Consider the following 17213-nt stretch of genomic DNA (forward strand, 5'->3'; position numbering starts at 1 on the left):
ACATCATATCTGCAGGCCTCTTTAAACTCCCAATTCTTTGATGAGTCGTCCTTGAGAGATATTTTTCAAACAGATGTGATCATCTTCTGGCTACATATGTATCTTCTGTGAATAGGATAATACAAGAGCTGTCTTTCCAGGATCAAATCTTCTTTTGAATGAAGACTTTGGAATCTGTTTTTCAAATAATGAAACTGCCCTCTTTATCTTAAAGAGACTGTCAGAAGTAGGCTTCTCTTTTGAAATCTACTTATTCTATGCCCCCCTTTTGTTAGGACTAACACATAACAACATCTTTTCTGGTTACTGTAATTCAACCCTGTTTTCCACAAGGTTCCAACTCCAGTGTGTGTCAAAGGGTTTTGACTTTTGAAACTGATCCAAAAATGTATGAATTCAACAATATATGTCTCCAAATCATGTGACAGTTACATCATCAATGAGGTCAGTCCCATTTCTTGGAAACCACATGACTGTTTCTTTTCTGCAAAACTTTTTGCCTTTTTCATAACCGTAACAGCCTCTGACTTCATCCCTGTTCAAGAGGCTTAAGTGGCTTTACAATGCCAGAAAGTCCAATACATCTGTTTTTGTTTAAACTGATGGCCTCCATCTTCTTGAGTACTTCAATTCTTCAGATTTTAATTAAGCAAACACTCCATTGTTCTTGAATAATTAAGAACCAATTCAATTCCATTAGCTGTCTTTCTAGACATTGCGACTCTGGGAATGAACTCTCTTCTCTGAGTACAGTGGTTCTCTGTAAATGTATTGTGACCTGTGTGTGGTAACCCTGTAACCGACCTAGAACTAACCTAAGATATATTTATAAGAAATGTAGCTTAACATCAACTTAAATATTAATATTAACACAGATCTAATACAATATAAATGTAGAGAAAGAAACAATTACTAGTTTTTTTTGAAGATCAGGCAGCATTCAAGGAAGAAGAAAAGGAGCCATATTTCAGTTGGTTGATTTTTCAATTTTAATGAAAACCTTAACTGATTTAAGATGAGATGGAGCCAGGTAAGTGCTGTTCCATCCAGTCGGCAATGATAAATAGGTGTTAAAAGCAAGTGCTCTAGTTATCACTGTCATAGATTGAGAAGGACAAAGAAGCATAGATTACACAATGGATAATTAGTGACTTTGATCAGAGCCAGTGCAATGCTATGGCAAGGATTAAAATCTGCTTTAAGAAATTCAGGTGAAGAGTTCATGGTATTATGGGCACAAATCTGGAAGGTTACAACATGTGCAAGGAGTTTTGAGGAGAGGACCTTTCAGAGGGTGGGAGGCACATTATAGTATTGGGTAATGTGAGGAAATGAACTTTCATAGTTAGTAATTTAAATTAATATAGGTCAAAGATCAGGATGTGGATATTAAGTAAAAATAAGTTCCTAGAGATCAGTAATAACTTGGAAACACCAAACATTAGAAATTTGGCAAGATGGATTTTTTTCTTTAAAAATGGAAGAAAACTGCAATGTCATTCTAGGACATTTGCTCCTTTTTAATGGAATGCCTGCTGTTTTTTTTAAAAAAAGCACTGAGACAATTGGGGTGGTGGGGTGGGGGTGGTGGGAGAGTCATTCCAGTCATGGATTTTTTTTCCGGCTGCAGGCCTAGTAACAGTTCTGCTATGCTGGCTGTGTAAAAGGTGCTTCTGGCATTCCGGGAGCAACTTGGATAAGTAATATGATGTGCAATTTGTGCGATGTTTCAGCATGAGATTTAAAAATTTTAAACCAACAGTCAGGAATCCACATCTAACAGCCATGATGTTTGCGAACTGGGGTGATACAGAGATCCATGAGCTCCTCACCATCTAAGCTGAGAATGAAATTAACCACCACATACCGGGTACAGTGAGGGATGGCCCGATATTAAAAAGTGTTGCTCAAAGACCGGGGCTTTTAGGTTATAAGATATACCACCACAATGGCAGGAGTGGTAGAGGGCATTAGGACTGGCCATATTTTGATCTGCGCTATGCCATCTGGGGCATGTCACTTAGCACAACTGTTTGCTCTTCTGAGCATCATCCCCTGATATTGTTCCAGCTGTGTCTCCCTCCTCCAGCAGCAGTCCTGATGCCGGGGGCCGGAATGGCATGGATAAGAGGCCAGCAATACAAAATCTGCGCCTCATGATCAACCAGGTAAAAATTTATTTATTTTCATGATCAACAATTTTTGTAAGTGTATCTGCCCATGAAGAGCTGTCTCGCTAATGTAGCTGGTGCTCCGTTGTTTTCTAGGGTACCAACCGCCGAAGGAAAAAACACAGACCTATCAAAGCCCAGGTGATGACCTAGGAGATGAAGGAAATTTTACTGTTTATGGACTGAGATAATGTGGAGAGGGAGTGTCTTCGGCAGAAGGTGCAGAGGACCCATGAGGAGTGGCTGAGGAGAGATGCATAGGAAGCAGAGATGGCAGCATGGGGAGGCTAATAGATGTGACCAGTCTAAAGAGATGAAAGAGTTTGGCCACATCTTTAAAGATTTTCAACAAGAAATGCAAACCAGGCCTCACTCATGCAGGAGATGATTACTCTCATGTCATCTTCTGTATGACAGCACCATGCAACTCCCTTCCGTCAGTACCATACTCCTGCACTCCATAGCCAGTATTTCTCTCAGGTACCACAGCAGAATGACTTCATGAAATACTCAGACGAGACATACAAGTAATTTCAACCATCTTCTTTCCCCTCCTTCCTCCAGTTGCTGGAGTGGTGACTTTTGCAAATGGTTATTGGTTATTAAATAGTTTTGTTTATTAAATAGTTATACGCAATTGAATTTAAATCTTTTATTTCATTTACATGTCTCCTGTTCACTACAATTCTCTGACAAGTGCAATATACATTTACTAAAAGCAGTCATTTACTAGAGTGAATTGCTAGTAAAACACACAGAAGGGACATAATTGCATCACAGATCACCTGGTGACTATGTGCTTGTCCACCCTGAGAAGTAACATGATCAGGCTCCTCAGGGAGATTGGGTAGATCAACGTTCCACTCTGGTAAGAAGTGTTCCTGTTGATTTCATATATATTATGGAGCTGGCTGATGGAGGACCTCAGTTTTCTTCAGGCTGACTTCCAGGCCAAACATTTTGGCAGTTTCCGCAAAGCAGGACGTCAAGCGCTGAAGAGCTGCTCTGAATGGGCAACTAAAGCGGCATCATCTGCAAAGAGTAGTTCACGGACAAGTTTCTCTTGTGTCTTGGTGTGAGCTTGCAGGCGCCTCAGATTGAAGAGACTGCCATCCGTGCGGTACCGGATGTAAACAGCGTCTTCATTGTTGGGGTCTTTCATGGCATGGTTCAGCATCATGCTGAAGAAGATTGAAAAGAGGGTTGGTGCGAGAACACAGCCTTGCTTCACGCCATTGTTAATGGAGAAGGGTTCAGAGAGCTCATTGCTGTATCTGACCCGACCTTGTTGGTTTTCGTGCAGTTGGATAATCATGTTGAGGAACTTTGGGGGACATCCGATGCGCTCTAGTATTTGCCAAAGCCCTTTCCTGCTCACGGTGTCGAAGGCTTTGGTGAGGTCAACAAAGGTGATGTAGAGTCCTTTGTTTTGTTCTCTGCACTTTTCTTGGAGCTGTCTGAGGGCAAAGACCATGTCAGTGGTTCCTCTGTTTGCGCGAAAGCCGCACTGTGATTCTGGGAGAATATTCTCAGCGACACTAGGTATTATTCTATTTAGTAGAATCCTAGCGAAGATTTTGCCTGCAATGGAGAGCAACGTGATTCCCCTGTAGTTTGAGCAGTCTGATTTCTCGCCTTTGTTTTTGTACAGGGTGATGATGGTGGCATCACGAAGATCCTGAGGCAGTTTACCTTGGTCCCAACAAAGCTTGAAAAACTCATGCAGTTTGGCATGCAGAGTTTTGCCGCCAGCCTTCCAGACTTCTGGGGGGATTCCATCCATACCTGCTGCTTTGCCACTTTTCAGTTGTTCGATTGCCTTATATGTCTCATCCAGGGTGGGAACCTCATCCAGCTCTAGCCTTAGGGGCTGTTGAGGGAGCTGGAGCAGGGCGGAATCTTGGACTGAGCGGTTGGTACTGAAAAGAGATTGGAAGTGTTCTGACCATCGGTTGAGGATGGAGATCTTGTCGCTGAGGAGGACTTTTGCTCCCCACCATGACTACCAGCCCCCCCACATCTCCATCGGGCACACAAAACTCAAAACGGTCAACCAGTTTACCTATCTCGGCTGCACCATTTCATCAGATGCAAGGATCGACAATGAGATAGACAACAGACTCGCCAAGGCAAATAGCGCCTTTGGAAGACTACACAAAAGAGTCTGGAAAAACAACCAACTGAAAAACCTCACAAAGATAAGCGTATACAGAGCCGTTGTCATACCCACACTCCTGTTCGGCTCTGAATCATGGGTCCTCTACCGGCACCACCTACGGCTCCTAGAACGCTTCCACCAGCGTTGTCTCCGCTCCATCCTCAACATCCATTGGAGCGCTCACACCCCTAACGTCGAGGTACTCGAGATGGCAGAGGTCGACAGCATCGAGTCCACGCTGCTGAAGATCCAGCTGCGCTGGATGGGTCACGTCTCCAGAATGGAGGACCATCGCCTTCCCAAGATCGTATTATATGGCGAGCTCTCCACTGGCCACCGTGACAGAGGTGCACCAAAGAAAAGGTACAAGGACTGCCTAAAGAAATCTCTTGGTGCCTGCCACATTGACCACCGCCAGTGGGCTGATAACGCCTCAAACCGTGCATCTTGGCGCCTCACAGTTTGGCGGGCAGCAGCCTCCTTTGAAGAAGACCGCAGAGCCCACCTCACTGACAAAAGGCAAAGGAGGAAAAACCCAACACCCAACCCCAACCAACCAATTTTCCCTTGCAACCGCTGCAATCGTGTCTGCCTGTCCCGCATCGGACTGGTCAGCCACAAACGAGCCTGCAGCTGACGTGGATTTTTTTACCCCCTCCATAAATCTTCGTCCGCGAAGCCAAGCCAAAGAAGAAGAAGATGTTGAACACAACAGGCAACAACCACGTCTGATACAAAAGTGGTACAAATATCAAGTCACTTGGCCAAGCACCTCCAATGACCTTTGAGTTGCCCAAAAGCATTTTCCACCACCATCCTTGCCAAGGTCAAACAGTAGTTAAAACTATGCAGCCATTGATTAAGTGTGTGGTGGTTAGTGAACCCTTTCATCAACCACTTCCTGAGGTGGTGAGCTGGGTCTCAGGAGGGGGGGGGGGGGGCATCACTATCAGTGAGGGACACAGGGATTTCCACTCCATTAACAATTTTGGATTTCTGTGGGCATAGCAATATAGATGTACAAGTACTTTATGCAACCTCTGAGATTACAAACAATCAGTTAACTAATGTTTTCTTGTGGCTATTTTACATTTACATGATTGAGTTGGATCCCTTTGACTTGTCATGAATCTCATTTTAAGTAGACTCAGTTAGCCATTCATAGAGTTTAAACATATAAACATTTCACTGGCATTGTATCCTGTATGGTTACATGTGACAAAAAAAAATTGACTGATTTTCTGATCCACACATAAACTACTGTACAATGGGGTATACAAATTTACTTCAGGTGGGAAGAGGTACCCACCTTGATCCTCTAGATGGGCAAGTTGGCTAAAACTTGAGCATTATGGGTGCAACCAGGCCACCCATATACACATCTGTGAAGCTTGAACAACAAAAGATCTCTGTTTAAATCGACATATGAAACACATTAATTGATAAAGACATAATTGTAACTTAGCAGTAATTGTTGTCTACAACAGCCTGAAGAACAATGGAGTGTCAGCCTTCCTTGTGGGTCCTCATGAGGGGTTCTGATGGGAATATATGTGCTATCAATTGCACCAGTTCATATTGGATATCCCAGTTCTATAAATCCGTCCATTGCCTCCTGAAATCGTGTACCTCTCGGCAGGTCAACAAAACATTTAAATAGGGGCCTCTTCAATGCTCCAGTAACTTGGCTTAAAACTTTATGGATCAATATTCACATGGGGTAGCATACCCTCACAAAACAATGGCGAGTCTAAGCCAAAGTTCCAGAGGTTGTCACCAGTTTGTTGTCTTGTACCTCAGGTATGGCTCAACAAGTTCCAATACAAAGGTAAAAGTGTCCTGAGTCATGAAAATGACTGCTACTCATCTTCATCTAAATAATTGAGGACATTAGACCAGAATACAGGCCCATGTGTTCTCTCTCTCCACATCTTTCTATCTGAGAACAACGTGAATTGATTCACAAGTACAAAACGTCTCTGAATACGGTGTCTAAGGTCTGTGCATCTTTCTGCCTCAAACATCTCTCTGCTTCTCTTCAAATTCTCCTCTAATGTATTTCTGATTGCACCAGTATGTTGCTTGCACAAATTCTCCGTTAATCTGCGTATCATGAAATGCCGGATGTGCAGGAAATTAGCTTGCACTCGAAGAGTGGTATACATGTTCATGGCTAGTAGCATAAGCACATCAAAATCTACTGCTATGCCAATACAGACATTACGCATCCTGCCTCTTTTACCCCAGAAATGCTGGCTTGCTGTATAAAAAGACATACCCGGAGAATGCAGACTTGCTTGTTTCTGTGTAAATGACCAAAGCCGGTTTAATGGCAGGTCTTCCTTCCAGAAATATTATGGAATTTCTGTATTTTTGAAAAAAAAACATGTTAGTGATTAAACTCACCATCTTTGCAATCAAATTGGAGGAGAGAGTAGAGTTCAGATGCTAAGAAGACTACAGGGAAGATGGCCTCTTTGTAATTCAAAATAATCATTAAGTGATGAATAGTGTTATGGATGACGTGGCCCTAAAGTGCTTTATCTGGTCTGCCTATATCAGATGCTATAAGTAAAACACAAGACCCCGCAGACACCATGATTGAAGTAAAAATACTTTGCTGGAGAAACTCAGCAGGTCAAAAAGTAAACTTTATGTACCAAAGATAAAGATATGAGCTTGAGCCCTTCATCAAGTTAAGTGATGTACAGATACTCCCCGACTTATGACCATAATTGGGACTGAAGGAAGGGTAGTATCTTGAAATGGACGCAAGTTGGAATTTTGCCTGCTCGTGTGTAGTACAGCAAAGCAAATTTTTTAATCAAATATTTTTTTCATCATAGATTTGATGATAACAATTTAAAGCTTCCTGAATTTGTCAATCAGCCTTGGCAAATCTTTCTACATTCTGGTCTATGCTTGCTTTGTTAGTTGGCATTCTGGGGTCTAATGGCTGGGCACAGCCATCTTGATTCCTGTGCGCAGGTGTGGTGGGTTCACGTATTGGAGTTCGGTTGATGCATGTGAGAGAGTTAAGAGCCCTAATGATATTGAACTCATGCCCTTAACTCTTGCGCTAACCAAACTCCAATATGTGAACCCATTGTGCATGCGCCCAGGAATTAAGATGCCCAGCCTGTGGACCTGGAAGGTTGACTTACAAGGTTAGTACCTTCTTTGGCTTGGCTTCGTGGATGAAGATTTATGGAGGGGTAATGTCCACGTCAGCTGCAGGCTCGTTTGTGGCTGACAAGTCCGATGTGGGACAGGCAGACACGGTTGCAGCAGTTTCAAGGGAAAATTGGTTGGTTGGGTGTTGGGTTTTTCTCCTTTGTTTTTTGTCAGTGACGTGGGCTCTGTGGTCTTCTTCAAAAGAGGTTGCTGCCCGCCGAATTGTGAGGCGCCAAGATGCACGGTTTGAGGCGATATCAGCCCACTGGCGATGGTCAATGTGGCAGGCACCAAGAGATTTCTTTAGGCAGTCCTTGTACCTCTTCTTTGGTGCACCTCTGTCACGGTGGCCAGTGGAGAGCTCGCCATATAACATGATCTTGGGAAGGTGATGGTCCTCCATTCTGGAGACGTGACCTACCCAGTGCAGTTGGATCTTCAGCAGCATGGACTCGATGCTGTCGGACTCTGCCATCTCGAGTACTTTGATGTTAGGGATGAAGTCGCTCCAATGAATGTTGAGGATGGAGCGGAGACAACGCTGGTGGAAGCGTTCTAGGAGCCGTAGGTGATGCTGGTAGAAGACCCACGATTCGGAGCTGAACAGGAGTGCGGGTATGACAGCGGCTTTGTATACGCTAATCTCTGTGAGGTTTTTCAGTTGGTTTTTTTTCCAGACTCTTTTGTGTGGTCATCCAAAGGCGCTATTTGCCTTGGCGAGTCTATTGTCTATCTCGTTGTCGATCCTTGCATCTGATGAAATGGTGCAGCCGAGATAGGTAAACTGGTTGACCGTTTTGAGTTTTGTGTGCCCGATGGAGATGTGGGGGGGTTCGTAGTCATGGTGGGGAGCTGGCTGATGGAGGACCTCAGTTTTCTTCAGGCTGACTTCCAGGCCAAACATTTTGGCAGTTTCCGCAAAACAGGACGTCAAGCGCTGAAGAGCTGGCTCTTCCCGGCAACTAAAGCGGCATCGTCTGCAAAGAGTAGTTCATGGACAAGTTGCTCTTGTGTCTTGGTGTGAGCTTGCAGGCGCCTCAGATTGAAGAGACTGCCATCCGTGCGGTACCGGATGTAAACAGCATCTTTATTGTTGAGGTCTTTCATGGCTTGGTTCAGCATCATGCTGAAGAAGATTGAAAAGAGGGTTGGTGCGAGAACGCAGCCTTGCTTCATGCCATTGTTTATGGAGAAGGATTCAGAGAGCTCATTGCTCTATCTGACCCAACCTTGTTGCTTTTTGTGCAGTTGGATAACCATGTTGAGGAACTTTGGGGGGCATCCAAGGCACTCTAGTATTTGCCAAAGCCCTTTCCTGCTCACGGTGTCGAAGGCTTTGGTGAGGTCTACAAAGGTGATGTAGAGTCCTTTATTTTGTTCTCTGCTCTTTTCTTGGAGCTGTCTGAGGGCAAAGACCATGTCAGTAGTTCCTCTGTTTGCGCGAAAGCCGCACTGTGATTCTGGGAGAACATTTTCAGCGACACTAGGTATTATTTTATTTAAGAGAATCCTCACGAAGATTTTGCCTGCAATGGAGAGCAGCGTGATTCCCCTGTAGTTTGAGCAGTCTGATTTCTCGCCTTTGTTTTTGTACAGGGTGATGATGATGGCATCATGAAGGTTCTGAGGCAGCTTTCCTTGGTCCCAGCAGAGCTTGAAAAACTCATGCAGTTTGGCATGCAGAGTTTTGCCGCCAGCCTTCCAGACCTCTGGGGGGATTCCATCCATACCTGCTGCTTTGCCACTTTTCAGTTGTTCAATTGCCCTATATGTCTCTTCCCGGGTGAGGACCTCATCCAGCTCTAGCCTTAGGGGCTGTTGAGGGAGCTGGAGCAGGGCGGATTCTTGGACTGAGCGGTTGGCACTGAAGGGAGATTGGAAGTGTTCTGACCATCTACATTTTGGCTCTTTCATGCTCTGTATCCCTGTTGTAGTTTGTCAAATACAATATAAAATGTGTAAATTTTATATATTTTTTAAAAATTTGGTCATATTTGTGGATGGATGTAAGTTGCATAGGTCGCACATTGGGGAGTACCTGTGTATATTTTATTACTTGTAAGTGATGCTACATTTTACACCACAGCTATTGTGTCTTTGAATTCAACAGAGTACAGCTGAAAAATAGCCACGGTGGAATAATAGGAAAATAGAATGGAAAATGTAAAACATCAATTATTTGCAGAAATAATGTACTATTCTTATTTTGTATGTGCAACAATAAAGACAAAACTGTAGAAACAAAGTGCATAAATTTTAATTAGTAATGAGGTGTTTCACTATTCTTTAATGAAAAAAGCCTTGGAGATTTTACTGGCTTTATTGTAAAAGTGCTAGGCGGCGCACTTAATTTATTCTTAATATAAATCAGGCAAAGAAAACCCAGTAACACATCTTAGAATGCTTTTAATTTATCTTCAAAAATTATTCCCATCACTAATGACAGACTTGTGACAGTTCTTCACTTTTAGTTATGTTTAGTTCCAAATGAAAATATTAAATACAATATCTATTGAATGAAGACTTTTCACTTTTAAAGTTCAAAGTTCAAATTTATTGTCAAGAGTACATGCATGACATCACATACATCCCTGAGATTCTTTTTTCCTGAGGAATAGGCAGCATTTCTACCTGTCAGTATGTAAACTACTCAAAAAAAAGCTACCTAAATAAAAAAGAAAAATGTAAACACAGAAAGAAATGTAAATAATTTGTGCAAATATAGATAAAAAATAAATATTCAGTAATAAATAATGCACAAATTAAGACTCCTTAAACAAGTCTCTGATTAAGTCAGTTAGAGGGGTAGCAACTGTTCCTGAACTTGGCATTACATGTCTTGTGACATCAATATCTCTTTCCACTGAGAACACAGCACATCCTAGGTGGTGTGGATCCTTGGTGACTGTGTTCCATGTAGATTTTCTTGATGGTAAGGAGAGTTCTAACTGAGATGTACTGGGCTGTGTCCACCATCTTTTGCAGGGCTTTCTGCTCAGAGGTATTGGTGCTAGGCCAGTGATTCTCAACTTTTTTCTTTCCACTCACATAACACTTTTAAGTATTCTCTATGCCATAGGTACTCTGTATTCTATCACAAAGCCATGAGAAGAATTGGAAGTGGTTCGCAAGTGATTTAGTCAGACTTAAGAAATTTGTTCACAGGGCGTGGCCATTGCAAAGGACTTAGACATGTTTTGGTTGAGCTCTCTGAAGAGTACTAAATAGATGATCAAAACTTGAAAATCTTGTATGAAGAAGCCAAGGTAGCCGAGAACAAAGACTGAGAAAGATCCTATTCCACCATGAACATCGGGTGAAAGTCTGAAAGGGAGAGGTACAAAAATGGTTATGGGAGTGGCAGAACCAGGTAAAACTGGGGAGTTGAGTAAAGAATTGAGCATCATCCTGGGAAAAATGGAGAATTTGAGTAACTGATTTAGAAGTGTTGAGATGGTGTAAGAGATATGATGGAGAATATGTCCGAAATAAAAGAAATTGTTGAAGACCTGATGGAGAGAATGGGTTGAGCAGAAATTGAACTGATGAAAACGCATGGAAAAACTTGAGGCTTTGTAGGGAGAAAAAAAAGATAAAGAATGGGAGTCAGATAAACAAGGACTGCTGGACAAAATTGATCATATAGAGAACTTAAGTCAATGGAACAATATCCAAATCATTGGACTGAAGGAAGGAATCTGGGGAAGAGACCAGCTGAACTTTTTTTCCAAAAATGGGTCCCATAAGCATTTGGAGAAGACAAATTTGGATAAAACCTGCACATCAAGAGTGCTCACCAAGTACTCGGACCAAAAAGAGATGGCGATCAGAGACCAAGACCAGTTCTAGTGAGACTTTTAAGCTACCAAGAATGGGAGATAATTCTTGAAGTAGCATAATGGCCTGCCCAAGGTTGATTATGAAAAGGTATTTTTTTTTTCAAGACTTTAGCCTGACCTTGATTAAACAAAATATGTGAAGATCTGAAAAGACAACTATGTGCTAAAAACTTGAAATACTCAATGATACATTCTGCGACTTTGAGGGTCGAAGTAATGGAAGGGAAATGGCAATTTTCCAAAACTAAGAACGAGGTGGAAAACTTTCTGGAAAGTTTGATTGAAAAAAAATTAAGGTTGCCGAGGAAGAAGGTTGTGAAAATATTTATAATGGAACAAAGTAAAAGTTGTATTTTTAAATTTTTGTCGAACCATCTTGTATTTATTCTTTAAAAGTAAAGTGTATAGAAATATTCATGGAGAGCTCAGTAAAGAAAAAAAAATCGGCTTAAAGTGGTAGCAGGGTGGAGACTCTTGTCTAAAGAGGAGAATGATGCCTGGAAAGGAGTAACAAAAAAAAGATGGTGCTAAAGGGAGGGGTTCTTCTTCCTCGAGAGATTCCATGTGCTTTCTTCACAGGCTTTGGGGGCACTATGTATACATCACCATCGGGGCAGGGGTAGGGACATTGTGTGCTTTTCTTAAAGGGGAAGGATCACTATTATTTAAGGAGTCAAAGAGATTTTACTGTTAAAATATTGTTTTAAGGAAGAATATGGATAGAACATTACAATTATTAGTTTTAATGTTAATGGAATTAACAGGATGGTGAAGAGAAAATGGATCTTGGCATACCTAAAATAATTAAAGGCATATATAGTCTTTATACAAGAAATATATCGTACTAATTTGGAACATGCAGAATTAAAAAGATGGGTGGGGCAAGTAATATGGTCTTCCTTTGGATCAAAAGCAAGAAGTATAGCAATTTTAATTAATAAAAATATACCAATAATAATAGAAGAAACATTAACTGATCAAGCTGGAAGATTTGTAAAGGCACACTGTAAAATTTATGCAGAATCATGGCAAATTAAGAATATTTATGCCCCACATGATAATAAAGCCTTTATGAAGGATATATTTTAAAAAACTGCAGGGGGAAAGGCAATATATATTGATTGGAGGAGTTTTCAATTTTTGTTTAGATCCAATATTAGACAAATTAGCGAGAACAATAACAAAGGCAAAAGCTGCAAAATCAACACTATCATTTACGAAGGATTTAAATCTCAATTATATATGGAGGTGGCTGAACCCTTTAGAAAGAAACTATTCATTCTACTCAAGCGTACATGATTCACAAACAAAGTAGAGTGGTAATAACAGAGTATTTGGCAATACTTTTGGCAGACCACTTGCCTTTGGCATTAACTATCACGATAATGGAAATGCAAGAAAGTATATAAAGATGGCACCTTAATGCTATATTATTAAAAAAGAAAGATTTTTGTGAATTTATTAAGAGACAGACAAACATTTTGTGAAAACAATCTTCCTTTCACTGATACAGTTTTCTAATAAAGCTTATTTGAGGGGACAAATTATTTCTTCTACTAAAAATCTAGGCTATGCAAGAAACTTAGAAGTTTTAGAGAGGGATATAACAAAATTTGAAAAAAGAATATCAGATATTAAGAAAGCAAGAAAAATAAAGAATATTTGAGAACAAAAAGTTGAAATCTAATACACTACAAACATATAGAATGGAAAAAATGATATTAAAAACTATACAAAAATATTATGAACTAGGAGAATGGGCAAATAAAGTGTGATCTTGGCAGGTTAAAGCAGGAGAATCAACCAGAGTGATAAATGCAATAGAAATAGAAGCTGATACTATAACATATAATCAGAAATAAATAACTAATACATTTAGACAGTTCTATGTGAAACTATATAAATCAGAATTAGTAGGAGATAAAAACAAGATTGAAGAATTTTTAACAAATGTTGAACTTCCTAAACTAGAAAAGAGAGAAAAAGATGATTTAAATGCTCAGTTTACAAGGGAAGAAATGGAGAAGGCTCTGGGTATTTTGCAAACTAGTGAGTCCCTGGGGAAGATGGGTTCCTTCCTGAGTTCTAGAGACAATTTAAAGAATTGTTGATGTCCCTTTTGATGGATGTGTTAGACTGGGCATTGGAGACGCAAACCCTCCTGGAAACTTTTTCAACTGCTATAATTACAGTTTTACTGAAGAAAGGTAGAGACCCATTAAAAACCTCATCATGGAGACAAATATAACTTCTGAATGCAGACTATAAAATTCTAGCAAAGACACTAGCCAACAGACTAGGTAAGTGTTTACTAAAATTAATACATCCAGATCAGGTGGGATTCGTTAAAGGAAGACACTCTTCAAATAGACTAAGTAGATTATTCAATATAATACATATGGCAAAACTCAAAGTTGAATCCAAACATAACTATTTTTCTTGATGTAGAAAAGGCATTCGATTGATTAGAATGGTCTTTCTTATTTAAAATGTTGAAAAAATTTGGTGTAGTTAGAAATTTATAAATTGGATAAAAATTCTTAATCATAAGCCACGAGCTAAATTTATAACTAGTAACCAAATGTCATCTATTTTTCCCTTGAGTAGAGAGGGGTGTTCCCCATCATCAGCATTATTCATCCTAGCTATTGAACCTCTGGCGGAGACTATAAGAAGAGACCTGGAGCTTCAAAGATGGACTAGAAGAAGATAAAATTAGTTTATTTGCTGATGATGTGTTATATGTCTGACCCAGCTGAATCACTGATAAGACTATAAACAATGTTAGAAAAATATGGAAGAATATCAGGATATAAAATAAATATGGATAAAAGTGAGATAACGTCATTGCAGAATTTTTCTTATGAAAGATACCAGAAAGGTATCTGACTCCCCTCCACAGATGACATGATGGAAGACAGAGTTGAACAGTTGCATACCTATGGGAAAAAAAACATACAATATAAAGAACAAATCTGATGTATTTATAAAAATATGGCAACCATATTTTGGTTATATAGGGGCCCAAATATAATTTTTTTTTAAAATGGAGGTGTTACTGTTATAAAAATGTGACCTCCACAATGGAGACTCCTTTTTTAAATCAAACTGTAAGCCCTGATGATGTATGGATTTATACTGTGAATGGGGTGGGGGGTGGGGGGGGGGGGAAGGAAAGGCATTGTGTTTTGTTTTGTAAGAAAAAGTTATTTACATATATATTGAAAATGGAAAATTTTTATGTATATTTATGGAAAAAACAAAAATAAAATATTGAAAAAAAAACTTTGTTCACAATAGCTTGCTCACCTTAAGCGTGGGAAGTTACTGATAAGAAACACATAATGATCCACAGGTGTAGTTGTGAATTCAAAGTGCCTCCAATCCATCAGTGTGCAATTTGTGTGTGAATACAAAAGAATATTGCAGGCCTGATCAGTGTTCCTGAGGAGTTACCATTTTACTGTCATTTTTTTTGAGGATTTGCAGGCTAACTTGATGTGGCTGTCAGGAGACCAGGCTTATCCATCAAACTTGGACCAGAGAATCTGCAAAGATAAGGCTGCCTGAGTGGCTGTATTTGATAACAGAGCCCTGGGAGGAAATGATTTTAGAAATAATTGGCTCATTTGTAGACAACAGGTAATTTCTGTTCACCAGGTCCATCAAGGAGAAAGTCACCTTTTTTAGAATATGCTTTCTGCCAACAGAAATGGAGAGACAGGTCAAGAGAATTGGAATTTCTTAAAATGCAGTTAATTTATGCTTCTGGTCCAGCTGATGCTTGCAAAATGGTTTGGAATGCACCTGCTGTGTGTTCCACTTCACAAAACATCACAAAAACTTGCTGGGAACCAAAGCACAGAGTTCACATCATCTGTGAACGGTTTTAAGGATGATAATAGAAAGGAGGAAAGTGACAAAAGCAGTACAGCATTATCAATGAGCATTGATAGGTGAGGCAACATTTAAATCTTGCTTTAAGTTGCATCTTTGGTATAATACCAAAAATGATGATGCCATTTGTGTGTACTTTTCTTGTCCATTGCATCGAGTGAACAAAAATACCACAAGCTCTCCTTTGTACCATAACCTCTCATTCCAGCGCTGACCCCATTTCATTAATTTGTGCCTTCCTATTTATCTTCACGCAGCTCGAACACCAATTTTTGGAAAATTTCAGAATATGTAGATCAATGAAAGACAGTACTTCCAATAACGTTTTTTATAAAACTACTCTTTGCTCACGAGTTCTATGTAGTGTGCCATCTGTGGCATTCCCAGAAGTGAAAGCATGTTGCTCAGACCTCTTGCTATTGAACTCGGCTAAGCTGAATGCCAGAAGCCCCATTGATTTTAAAAAGGCATTAAGTAACATGTGTCCATTAGAAGTGCAATCTTGAGGCCACGGTTTATGCTGAAAGAGCAAAATATATTTTGTACTCCTTTCATTAACTTTTGTTCAGAATTCAGTGAGTTGATGGACCTTAAATTGCCAAGGAATAATATGAATTAAGTTAGAGTTCCTCGATGAAAGAGAGCACTATAAATTTGTGTTAGAACAAAGATGTAATATAGCTTTCACTGAATTAAAAAAGAAGAAAATGTGCTGCAGCTGAAAATCAATTCCAGCCAATATAGTTTTGCATTTTTTATTCCCTGTTTTGCAAAAGGCCCTCATTTGCTTTATGGTTGTTGTGTAGCTTTACAATTCCCAAATAATGCTTACAAAAAAAGGAACTGATCACTAAAACCCCAAGATTACTGTCTGCCTGCCATTTAACTCAGCTGTTCGAACAGAACTTGTTTTCTCTCTTTCGCCCCCCTCGCTTTCTCTCTCACCCCCCTCGCTTTCTCTCTCTCGCCCCCCTCGCTTTCTCTCTCTCGCCCCCCTCGCTTTCTCTCTCTCGCCCCCCTCGCTTTCTCTCTCGCCCCCCTCGCTTTCTCTCTCGCCCCCCTCGCTTTCTCTCTCGCCCCCCTCGCTTTCTCTCTCGCCCCCCTCGCTTTCTCTCTCGCCCCCCTCGCTTTCTCTCTCGCCCCCCTCGCTTTCTCTCTCGCCCCTCCTCGCTCCCCCCCCCAGTTGTAAAATGTGCGTGCAAGCCTGCACATTCGCACAGCTTAATGGGAACAGTGCTTTACAACTTCAGAATATTTTGCAAGGAAATATGGCTACGTTCATGGTGAGTTTTTTTTTAAGAAGTTGTTCAACAAAGCTGGTCTGTATTGAACACATCATTGTTATTCAGAAAATTTCTCCTGATATTTTTATTTGGATAAGTGGAGAAGATTGTGAGCCAAGTCACTTTGCATAACTATTATTTCTGGTCTGCATTTGATTGATGAAGATTCATGTTCACCATGGTTATGGGAAAGAACTGCCAACAGTTGGAATCCATTCATGATGCATAATCATTTATCATCTTTGCAAATAATTTAAACAAACATTATACAATTTTGCCTTATTTGCCTCCTGAACAGACTGGCACATTTGTTGATTTGGGGACTTTGATACATGTGCCTCCAGGTTTTTCAGACAGATTCAAGATGAATTTTCATCCCTATAGATCATAATTAGTCACTTGGATATTTTTGGCAGCAATATAGTGGTCACCATTATTGATATTTAGGATTCATTGTAGATGTCTGTAATTACTTAAGATTAAATATATCAGTTAACTTTATACTTGAGTAGTCAACTTAAAAGTCTGTGTTTAGATACTACTTCAGAAGCATAACATTTGTTCAGCCTACCCCTTCAAATGGAGAAAAATAAATGTCTGAGGGTATTTCACTATTACATTTTTAAAAAAATAAAATTATAACTAATTAGAATAATGTGTGTGGTGTTATTATCTTAACATCTTCAAGAAA

At 40.2% G+C, this 17213-nt stretch overlaps 1 protein-coding gene across 7 annotated transcripts in view; it reads left to right on the forward strand.

Moving 5' to 3' along the window:
• LOC138758400 (transcription factor RFX3-like) overlaps positions 1–17213 on the forward strand; it is a 342380-nt gene that overhangs the window by 5885 nt on the left and 319282 nt on the right. For 5 of the 7 annotated variants that reach the window (XM_069927263.1, XM_069927325.1, XM_069927330.1 and 2 more), the window contains exons 2-3: positions 2071–2168; positions 2268–2312. The exons of 1 other annotated variant lie outside the window; for it this stretch is intronic. The gene's annotated coding sequence lies outside the window, so the exon portion shown is untranslated. The remainder of the gene's footprint in view (positions 1–2070; positions 2169–2267; positions 2313–17213) is intronic. One more of the 7 variants, XM_069927271.1, reaches the window with a different exon arrangement.

This window comes from Narcine bancroftii, chromosome 1, assembly GCF_036971445.1.
Source record: "Narcine bancroftii isolate sNarBan1 chromosome 1, sNarBan1.hap1, whole genome shotgun sequence".
Classification (NCBI taxonomy): Eukaryota; Metazoa; Chordata; class Chondrichthyes; order Torpediniformes; family Narcinidae; genus Narcine; species Narcine bancroftii.